Below are 12,280 nucleotides of genomic sequence, written 5' to 3'. Positions count from 1 at the left end.
CACCTCATCGGTGAAACATAGTGGGTGTGCGGCGCCCCTGTATTTAGGTGTGCCGTTATCTTCGAACACTCGGTGTGTTGTGTTCCTTCCTGGGGCCCTCTTCTTTGGCCCGTAGATGGACCTGACCGGGCCATCCGTCTTGCGAGGGTCTTTATGCGTGTCATGTGCCGGCTTATGTGCGGCGCCGCTTGCCGCTCTTGGCCTGTCCTCTGGTCGCCTATCCGGTCAGGCGGCCTCTTTGCTCTTTGATTGTGAGGGCTCTACGGCCTCCTCGTTGAATTCTGGCAGCAGATTGCGCTTCGGGTAGCTCTTTGTTTGGTGGCTATTGCCATATTTGTCCGCGGTCTTGAGTACTTTGCTCCACCTCATTTTGAGTATGTCTTCCGCTGTTTTGAGCTTCCGTTTCTCCTTCTTCAAACTTCTTGCAGTGGAGACAAGCCTTTTTCGAACATTCTTGTGCTCCGGTGGTGTGTCCAGCGTGAGATCGTCTGGACTGGTGTTTTCGCTGGGGATGGATTGATTATCCGATTCCTCCTGCTCGGATGGTTGCTTGGTTGCATGTTCGTCGCCCACTGGTTTGCCCTGCTCTATGGCTGGGTCATTATGGGTGCTGTTGTTATCGAGGCGGGACTTGGGGTGGCGCTTGCGTCGCTGTTTTGGTTGTTTTTCGAGGGAATTATCCTTCGCCGCGTCCCGTTGTTCCTCGTTGTTGTTCCCTTTTGGGGTGTCCACCATATACACATCATGAGTTGAGGTGGGCTCCCAGTGCTTGGTAGGCGCTGTTTTTTGATCTTCTCCGGCATCGTCGTCCATACTGTCGATGTCTTCGAAGTCGTAGTCTAGCATGTCGGTTAGATCGTCGACAGTGGCTATAAAGTGGGTGGTGGGTGGGCTTCGAATTTCGTCGTCGTCCGCATCCCAACCGTCCTGACCGTAGTCCGGCCAGGGCTCTCCTGATAACGAGAGATACTTTAGCGAATTCAGAATGTCGCCAAAGGGTGAGTGCTAAAAGATGTCCGCAACGGCGAACTCCATGATCGGCGCCCAATCGGATTCGATTGGTAGGGGCGCCGGAGGTTCGGAGTCCGGGAAGGAGTCTGGCACTTCGGAGTCACGAGCTTTGCAAGGGACAAGGTCAGTATTCGGCTCCATCACCGTAGAAGTTGCAGCTCCCGAGGCGGTGTCCAGCCACCTATCCTCGATCTGCGCAGTCGGCTCCGAACTATGGGTCAGAGCGGACTCGTGTGCGGCCTCCAGGGTACTGTCCGGTGGCAGAGTTAAGTCATGCCCATCGTGACAGTGTGGCACGCTTGGCTGTGGCTCGAACCCATCGAAGATCAAGTCTCCGCGGATATCAGCCGTGAAGTTTAGGTTTCCAAATCTAACCTGATGGCCAGGGGCGTAGCTTTCGATTTGCTCCAGATGGCCAAGTGAATTGGCCCGCAGTGCAAAGCCGCCGAACACAAAGATCTGTCCGGGGAGAAAATTCTCACCCTGGACGGCGTTGTTGTTGATCGAAGAAGCCATCACGCCTATCGGTGACGGCACAGAGGAACTCTCAATGAAAGCACCAATGTCGGTGTCAAAACCGGCGGATCTCGGGTAGGGGGTCCCGAACTGTGCGTCTAGGCGGATGGTAACAGGAGACAAGGGACACGATGTTTTTACCCAGGTTCGGGCCCTCTCGATGGATGTAAAACCCTACTCCTGCTTGATTGATATTGATGATATGGGTAGTACAAGAGAGGATCTACCACGAGATCAAGGAGGCTAAACCCTAGAAGCTAGCCTATGGTATGATTGTTGTAATGGTTGTTCGTCCTATGGACTAAAACCCTCCGGTTTATATAGACACCGGAGAGGGCTAGGGTTACACAGAGTCGGTTACAATGGTAGGAGATCTACATATCCGTATCGCCAAGCTTTCCTTCCACGCCAAGGAAAGTCCCATCTGGACACGGGACGAAGTCTTCAATCTTGTATCTTCATAGTCTTGGAGTTCGGCCGATGATGATAGTCCGGCTATCCAGACACCCCCTAGTCCAGGACTCCCTCAAAAGTGCATCTACATACACTTGTAGATCGCTAAACGGAAGCGTTCAAGAGAACGGGGTTGAAGGAGTCGTACTCGTTGTGATCCAAATCACCGGAGATCCTAGTGCCGAACGGACGGCACCTCCGCGTTCAACACACGTATAGCCCGGTGACGTCTCCTATGCCTTGATCCAGCAAGGACAGAGGAAGAGGTTGAGTAAGACTCCATCCAGCAAAAGCACAACGGCGTGGTGGTGGTGGAGGAGCGTGGCAATCCTGCAGGGCTTCGCCAAGCACCGCAGGAGAGGAGTACTTGGGAGAGGGGAGGCCTGCGCCAGAACTTGGGGTACGGCTGCCCTCCCACCCCTCCACTATTTATAGGTGGGGGGAAGAGGGGGCCAGCCCCCTAGATCCCATCTAGGTTTGGGGGCGGCGGCCAAGGGGGGAGGAGTGCCTCCCAAGTCAAGTGGAGGCCCTCCCCATTAGGGTTTCCCCCTTCCCATGCGCATGGGCCTTGGGGGGGCTGGTGCCCCTGGCCCATTAAGGCTAGGGCGCCCCTCTACAGCCCATGCTACTGTATTGGACGTGGTGGAACAATTTCCGGACCTCCGGACCCCTCCGGAATCCTCCGGAACCTTCTGGAAGCTTCCCGGTACAATACCAGAAAAACCCGAACTTTTCCCGGAACCCGAACAACAACTTTCCATATATAAATCTTTACCTCGGGACCATTCCGGAACTCCTCGTGACGTCCGGGATCTCATCCGGGACTCTGAAAAACATTCGGTAACCACATACAAACTTCCTTTATAACCCTAGCGTCATCGAACCTTAAGTGTGTAGACCCTACGGGTTCGGGAGACATGTAGACATAACCGAGACGTTCTCCGGTCAATAACCAACAGCGGGATCTGGATACCCATGTTGGCTCCCACATGTTCCACGATGATCTCATCGGATGAACCACGATGTCAAGGTCTCTATCAATCCCGTATACAATTCCCTTTGTCTAGCGGTATTGTACTTGCCCGAGATTCGATCGTCGGTATACCGATACCTTGTTCAATCTCGTTACCGACAAGTCTCTTTACTCGTTCCGTAACACATCATCCTGCGACCAACTCTTTGATCACATTGTGCACATTATGATGATGTCCTATCGAGTGGGCCCAGAGATACCTCTTCGTCACACGGAGTGACAAATCCCAGTCTCGATTCGTGCCAACCCAACAGACACTTTTGGAGATACCTGTAGTGCACCTTTATAGCCACCCAGTTACATTGTGACGTTTGGTACACCCAAAGCATTCCTACGGTATCCGGGAGTTGCACAATCTCATGGCCTAAGGAAATGATACTTCACATTAGAAAAGCTTTAGCATACGAACTACAATCTTTGTGCTAGGCTTCGGATTGGGTCTTGTCCATCACATCATTCTTCTAATGATGTGATCCCGTTATCAACGACATCCAATGTCCATGGTCAGGAAACCGTAACCATCTATTGATCAATGAGCTAGTCAACTAGAGGCTTACTAGGGACATGGTGTTGTCTATGTACCCACACATGTATCTGAGTTTCCTATCAATACAATTATAGCATGGATAATAAATGATTATCATGAACAAGGAAATATAATAATAAGTAATTTATTATTGCCTCTAGGGCATATTTCCAACAGTCTCCCACTTGCACTAGAGTCAATAATCTAGTTCACATAACCATGTGACCAACATCCAAAGAGTTTACTAGTGTCATTAAACTAGTTCACATCATCATGTGATTAAGACTCAATGAGTTCTGTGGTTTGATCTTGTTTTGCTTGTGAGAGAGGTTTTAGTCAACGGGTCTGCAACATTCAGATTCGTATGTACTTTGCAAATCTCTAGGTCATATTGTAAATGCTGCTTCCACGCTCCACTTGGAGATATTCCAAATGGTCACTCCACTATACGTATCCGGTTTGCTACTCAGAGTCATTCGGATAGGTGTTAAACCTTGCATCGACGTAACCCTTTACGCCGAACTCTTTATCACCTCCATAATCGAGAAATATGTCCTTATTACTCCAAGGACAATTTTTGACCGCTGTCCGGTGATCCACTCCTTGATCACCTTTGTACCCTCTTGCCAGACATGTGGCAAGGCACACATCAGGTGCGGTACTCAGCATTGCATACCGTATAGAGCCTATGACAAAAGCATAGGGGACGACCTTCGTCCTTGCTCTTTCTTCTGCCGTGGTCGAGCTTTAGGTTTTAACTTCATAGCTTACAACTCAGGCAAGAACTCCTTCTTTGACTGATCCATCTTGAACACCTTCAAGATTATGTCAAGGTATGTGCTCATTTGAAAGTACCATTAAGCGTTTTTGATCTATCCTCATAGATCTTGATGCTCAATGTTCAAGTAACTTAATCCCGGTTTTCCCTTGAAAACTCCTTTCAATCAACCCTTTATGCTTTCTAGAAATTCTACATCATTTCTGATCAACAATATGTCAACAACATATACTCACCAGAAATTCTATAGTGCTCCCACTCACTTCTTTGGAAATACAACTTTCTCATAAACTTTGTATAAACCCAAAATCTTTGATCATCTCATCAAAGTGTACATTCCAACCCCGAGATGCTTACTCTAGCCCTTAGAAGGATCGCTGGAGCCAGCATACCTTTTAGCATCCTTAGGATCGACAAAACCTTTCTGATTGTATCACATACAACCTTTCCTTACGAAGACTGGTAAGGAAACTCGTTTTGACATCCATCTGCCAGATTTCATAAATGCAGCTAATGTTAACATGATTCCAACGGACTTAAGCATCGCTACGGATGAGAAAATCGCATTGTAGTCAACTCCTTGAACTTGTGAAAAACTCTTCGCCACAAGTTGAGCTTCATAGACGGTGACATTACAATCCACGTCCGTCTTCTTAAAGATCCATTTATCTCAATGGCTTGCTGATCATCGGGCAAGCCCACCAAAGTCCATGCTTTGGTCTGATACATGGATCCTATCTCGGATTTCATGGCTTCTAACCATTTATCGGAATTTGGGCCCAGCATTGCTTCTCCATAGCTCGTAGGTTCATTGTTGTCTAGCAACATGACCTTCAAGACAGGATAACTGTACCACTCTGAAGCAGTACGCATCCTTGTCACCCTACGAGGTACGGTAGTGACTTGATCCGAAGTTTCATGATCACTATCATAAGCTTCTACTTCAATTGGTGTAGGTGCCACAGGAACAACTTCCTGTGCCCTGCTACACACTAGTTGTAGTGACGGTTCAATAACCATATCAGGTCTCCACCATCCTCCCACTCAACTTTTCGAGACACACTTTTCCTCGAGAAAGGACCCGATTAAAGAAACAATCCCTATTGCTTTCGGATCTGAATTATGAGGTATACCCAACTGTTTTGGGTGTCCTATCAGGATGCATTTTATCCGCTTTGGGTTTGAGCTTATCAACCTGAAACCATTTTCACATAAGCGTCGCAGCCCCAAACTAACAACTTAGGTTTCTCCAAACCATAGTTCAAACGGTGTCGTCTCAACGGAATTACGTGGTGCCCTATTAAAGTGAGTGCGGTTGTCTCTAATGCCTAACCCATGAACGATAGTGGCAATTCGATAAGAGACATCATGGTACGCACCATATCCAATAGGGTGCAACTATGATGTTCGGACACACCCTCACACTATGGTTTTTCCTTTGTTTTTCTGAGGTTTTTGCCGGAGTTTTTCTTTTCCGTGGCTTTGTGGTCTGGAAACTGAAGAAGATGACCTCTTCTTTGCTTCCAGAGTGGCTTGTCATTCCCAAATCCTTCCCTGTACCCTGTCATTTCCATCCTAGCCCAAATCCCAATATTCTTTTTATTGGGAATATTCCTTTTCTATTAAAGGAATAACTCAGATTGCCCTAGGTTGTGAAGCAACCTATATTTACCTCACTCCAAAAATTCCCAAATAATTCTCATAAATTTTTTGGGTCATATCTTGATCAAATATGGCAAAACTTTTCATTGCCATGTTAAAACATAATTCCCCAATAATCCTTTTTCTATTATGCCTTGAATGGCACTTTGTGAAGGAAGTGTCATTTATAGTTATCCTATTGACTCCCAACCTTTTTGGGCATGTTTATATGTCCAAATAATTGCCCCATGCACAAGTTCAAATTTATTTGCCTAGCCAATCTTCCTCAGTGAATTTTCAAAGGTTCTATCAAACAGAAAGCTTTGTGAAGGAAGTACTAGCTAGGTGTATCCAAATGAGATGAACTTTTGCACACTCCTTAATGTGCTCATATTAACCCCTTCCACCCATTTGCAGCCCCATCCAATCATCTATGTGAGCACAGGAGCAAATCTTTGTTTCTGGCAATATTTTCAGGTTGTGAAGCAAGTATATTTTATATTGCTTCAAAAATCCTGATAAATTACCAGATCATTATTATACCCATAAAACATCTCTCCACCCAATTTTGCATCATTTCATTGATCCATTTGATCACCATAATTATTTCAAGTTTCTGGATAGAAATGATGTTTGTGAAGCAAGTGCTATTTTGGCTTGTCCATATGGCATGATCTTTTTACAGCATCTTTATATGTCCATATCATGAGGATTTGTCAAGTTGCATTCCATTCCACCACTCCATGTGAGTGCACCATCCTGATCTTCATTTCTGGATCATTTTGGCAGTTGCAAAGCAACTATGATCATTCTTGGTCCATTTCCCCTCAAAACCTCCAGGACCATAGTCCCTCCATAGCTAAACTCCCCAGACAAAAACTCTACCATTCACCCTCTCTGGTTTTACCTCTAGGATGTTGCCAAGTTTGCAACAGCAAACTTGTGTAGCTTGGTTTACTCCACTCCCTTTGTCTCTGCCTGTCTATTTACCTTAGTAATACTCCACGCTGGAAGGACTACGCGGTAGACAAGATTTAGCCTCAGTAAATACTTCATAGCGCGCCATTCCCGTGGTGACCACGAGGGTAGCCAGCCAAAACGGTGGTCTAGCCACTGTTGGCCTCGGTATCGTCACTCCGGCCGGTTCGGGCTTGTCCCTAGGTGTCCAACAGCTCATCATCGTCATCCTCTTCACCCTGGATCCCTCTCCCCCTCCGGCAGCTTCCTCGCTGAGGGTCGCCGACGAACGCTCATGGGAGCACTGTGGCTGACAGCGCATTTATGGCGCCCGGCATCTTCCACTGCTCCCCTCGCCTCTGTGACCCCTGAGCCTCATCTGCGTCCTCCCTCGTCGTGATCCTGCACCCTCCTGTGATCGCTGCCTTCGCCAGAGTGCGGCCAGACGCGAGCGGCGGCAGCCAAGCCAGGGCCACGCGTCCATGGCCTCCCCTCCTTGCCCCGGCTATAAATGGCTACCCCCCAGGCCGTCCGAGCTCTCCACTAGCCCCGCTCATGCTCTTCCCCGAGCCGGAGAACCTCTCCTTGTCGCAAACCATCGCCATGGCCGCCGCGGTGCTCCGGCTAGATTAGCCCGAGCCCGAGCTCCTCCCCTCCTTCTTCCACCTCTAGAAGCCCCCTGGATCCCCCTAGAAGCTTCCCCGCTGCGGCTCTCCTCCTCTGTTAGCCTCTGGCCACCATCCCCATCTGCGCCCGACGCTGCCGTCCGCCATGCTCGAGGCAGCCGCCGTTCTGGTCGTCCTCGGCGTGCGCAAAGCCCCTGGATGGATGTGTCGTTGAGCGCTGAATCCATCCATAGCTGGAGCGTCGCCGGAGATGCCCCGTAGCGCTGGCCATCACCATCGGGGCGTGCCTCTCCCCACGGCCAGGAGCTCCCCGAGCAGGAGATTGAAGACAGCCAGGCTAGGCGGGCCCCAGCTCCTCGCGGCCCCACCTGTCGGCTCCTCAGGCGTTGACCCGCCCTGCCCACATGGATAAGTGACGGGTCCCACCTGTGGGACCCTCACGCGTCAGCCCTGCCACTGTTCCTATGGATAAGGCGAAAGCATATTTTCATCAAATGTGCTTTCACTTTTTCTGTTCAGGCCCCAGGTTGAAAAGATTTTTATTACAGCTGGGTCCCTGGCAGAAAAACATCCGTATCTTTTTAACCGTAACTCCAAACGAGGTGAAACCAATGCCCACTACTTCGGCTCGTCGAGCCCGTTATGTTTGTTTCATTTTAACTATGGTTTGACACTATGAAAATGACCTTTATGCCCTTGCCCTTATTCAGCCCCCTCCGAGAGAGAACGTTTTTCGGCGATTCGTTCCGCGAGTTTCTCGCACTTCTCCCCGGTGCCTTCTTCATCCCCAGGCAAGTCACAATACCCACTTGAATGATAGTCATTCAGTAGCCATGGTTTTCAACTTGAATCTTTCTTAAATGTTTGCTTGTTGAAAAGATGGTTATCATTGTTCCGGTGATGTTCAGATTTGCATGTTCACTTTTGTGCTATGTTGTCTTGTACTCTGTGATCATGTTATACCTGCTAGTATTACCTTTCATATGTTTGTGCTTGTTAGTAGTACATGTTGATGTTGGAGATGGTCATGCTAGTCAGTATGCGATGCTAAGTGGATATGATTTATTATTGATATGGTGGAAAGTTATGTGATACTCTCATGATGATGTTGATATCATGTTCATGCATTTTATCATGGCTCAGCATATTTGCATTCAAGTTAACCGGATTAAATTGAACTTGAACAACTGTTGGCTGAGTCATGGGGCCGCTGAATCGATGCTGACTAGTGCAACCACACTTACCGGTATGGGACGGTCCTAACTCGGTCTATTGTCGTGCCTCTCGCCGATGCCTCCAACGAGGGAAGGTTATGGGTGTGCTGTACCCTGGCCCGGTAAGTAGGCATAACCTTGTGTGCCCGTAGTTGTTATAGCCAGCGGATCCCCGTGTGGGATCGTTTATGTTTTGGCCACGGCGGTGGTCGTTGTGTCTGGAGGTAGACACGGGGCCACCCATGATTTAGCCAAGTGGGGAGTGAGTCGGAGTGGCCGGGAGAGTGTCATGGCTGTAGGACGGTTTTGTCGGAACACCGTTGGTCCACCCGAATGGGAGTGCTAGGCCATGGGTTCCATAGTGTGGGTACAGTGTACTAACCTCTGCAGAGTGTATATTAAATCTATCGATAGTCGTGCCCGCGGATAAGGGCCCAGGTCAAAAGTAGGTCACACCATGAGTCAACAGTAATAAGAATAATGTGTTTAATAACAATGAGATAAGTTGGTTGTAAGGATCACGGGCCATGTGTTTGTCGGGTTGTGATCGCCGTAAGGGTCACGGGACATGTGTTGGTCGGGTTGTGATCGCCGTAAGGGTCGCGGGCCAAGTGTTGGTCGGGTTGTGATCTCCATTGTTGGGGAACGTAGCAGAAATTCAAAAAATTTCCTACATGTCACCAAGATCTATCTATGGAGAAACCAGCAACGAGGGGAAGGAGAGTGCATCTACATACCCTTGTAGATCGCTAAGCGGAAGCGTTCAAGAGAACGGGGTTGAAGGAGTCGTACTCGTCGTGATCCAAATCACCGGAGATCCTAGTGCCGAACGGACGGCACCTCCGCGTTCAACACACGTACAGCCCGGTGACGTCTCCCATGCCTTGATCCAGAAAGGAGAGAGGGAGAGGTTGGGGAAGACTCCGTCCAGCAGCAGCACGACGGCGTTGTGGTGGTGGAGAAGCGTGGCAATCCTGCAGGGCTTCGCCAAGCACCGCGGGAGAAGAGGAGTACTTGGGAGAGGGGGAGGGCTGCGCCAGAACTTGGGTGTAGCTCCCATGCACCTCCCCACTATATATAGGGGTGGAGGGGGCTGGTTTCTTGCCCTCCAAGTCCATTGGGGCGTTGGCAAAGGTGGGAGGAAAGAAATCCCATCATTTCCTTCCCCACCGATTGTTATCCCCCCTTTTTAGGGATCTTGATCTTATCCCTTCGGGATATGATCTTATTCCTTCTAAGGGGGGATCTTGTTGCGCCTTGACCAGGGGTGTGGGGCCTTGCCCCCACTACCCACGTTCATGTGGGTCCCCCATGCAGGTGGGCCCCACTCCGGAACCTTCTAGAACCTTCCCGGTACAATACCGAAAACATCCCAAACATTTTCCGGTGGCCAAAATAGGACTTCCCATATATAAATCTTTACCTCCGGACCATTCCGGAACTCCTCGTGATGTCCGGGATCTCATCCGAGACTTTGAAAAACATTCGGTAACCACATACAAACTTCCTTTATAACCCTAGCGTCATCGAACCTTAAGTGTGTAGACCCTACGGGTACGGGAGACATGTAGACATGACCGAGACGTTCTCCGGTCAATAACCAACAGCGGGATATGGATACCCATGTTGGCTCCCACATGTTCCACGATGATATCATCGGATGAACCACGATGTCAAGGACTCAATTAATCCCGTATACAATTCCCTTTGTCTAACGGTATTGTACTTGCCCGAGATTCGATCGTCGGTATACCGATACCTTGTTCAATCTCGTTACCGGCAAGTCTCTTTACTCGTTCCGTAACACATCATCCCGTGATCAACCCCTTGGTCACATTGTGCACATTATGATGATGTCCTACCGAGTGGGCCCAGAGATACCTCTCCGTTTACACGGAGTGACAAATCCCAGTCTCGATTCGTGACAACCCAACAGATACTTTCGGAGATACCTGTAGTGCACCTTTATAGCCACCCAATTACGTTGTGACGTTTGGTACACCCAAAGCATTCCTACGGTATCCGGGAGTTGCACAATCTCATGGTCTAAGGAAAAGATACTTGACATTAGAAAAGCTTTAGCATACGAACTACACGATCTCTGTGCTAGGCTTAGGATTGGGTCTTGTCCATCACATCATTCTCCTAATGATGTGATCCCGTTATCAATGACATCCAATGTCCATGGTCAGGAAACCGTAACCATCTATTGATCAACGAGCTAGTCTACTAGAGGCTTACTAGGGACATGGTGTTGTCTATGTATCCACACATGTATCTGAGTTTCCTATCAATACAATTATAGCATGGATAATAAACGATTATCATGAACAAGGAAATATAATAATAACTAATTTATTATTGCCTCTAGGGCATATTTCCAACAGTCTCCCACTTGCACTAGAGTCTATAATCTAGTTCACATTGCCATGTGATTAACACTCACAGGTCACATCGCCATGTGACCAACATCAAAAGAGTTTACTAGTGTCACTAAACTAGTTCACATCATCATGTGATTAAGACTCAATGAGTTCTGGGGTTTGATCATGTTTTGCTTGTGAGAGAGGTTTTAGTCAATGGGTCTGAACCTTTCAGATCCGTGTGTGCTTTGCAAATTTCTAGGTCATATTGTAAACGCTGCTTCCACGCTCCACTTGGAGCTATTCCAAATGGTTGCTCCACTATACGTATGCGGTTTGCTAGTCAGAGTCACTCGGATAGGTGTTAAAGCTTGCACCGACGTAACCCTTTACGCCGAACTCTTTATCACCTCCATAATCGAGAAACATGTCCTTATTCACTCCTAGGACAATTTTGACCGCTGTCCAATGATCCATTCATGGATCATTCTTGTACCCCTTGACTGACTCATGGCAAGGCACACTTCTGGTGCGGTACACAGCATAGCATACTATAGAGCCTACATCTGAAACATAGGGGACGACCTTCGTCCTTTCTCTCTTTTCTGCCATGGTCGAGATTTAAGTCTTGACTTCATACCTTACATCTCAGGAAAGAACTCCTTCCTTGACTGATCCATCTTGAATACCTTCAAGATCATGTCAAGGTATGTGCTCATTTGAAAGTACCATTAAGCGGTTTTTGATATATCCTCATAGATCTTGATGCTCAATGTTCATGTAGCTTAATCCAGGTTTTCCATTGAAAAACATTTTTCAAAATAACCCTATATGCTTTCCAGAAATTCTACATCATTTCTGATCAACAACATGTCAACAACATATACTCATCAGAAATTCTATAGTGCTCCCACTCACTTCTTTGGAAATACAAGTTTCTCATAAATTTGTATAAACCTAAAATCTTTGATCATCTTATCAAAGTACATATTCCAACTCCGAGATGCTTACTCCAGTCCTTAGAAGGATCGCTGGAGCTAGCATACCTTTTAGCATCCTTAGGATCGACAAAATCTTTCTAATTGTATCACATACAACCTTTCCTTACGAAACTGGTAAGGAAACTCGTTTTGACATCCATCTGCCAGATTTCATAAATGCA

This window comes from Triticum aestivum, chromosome 6B (assembly GCF_018294505.1).
Source record: "Triticum aestivum cultivar Chinese Spring chromosome 6B, IWGSC CS RefSeq v2.1, whole genome shotgun sequence".
Classification (NCBI taxonomy): Eukaryota; Viridiplantae; Streptophyta; class Magnoliopsida; order Poales; family Poaceae; genus Triticum; species Triticum aestivum.
This window is presented reverse-complemented; position numbering follows the sequence as displayed.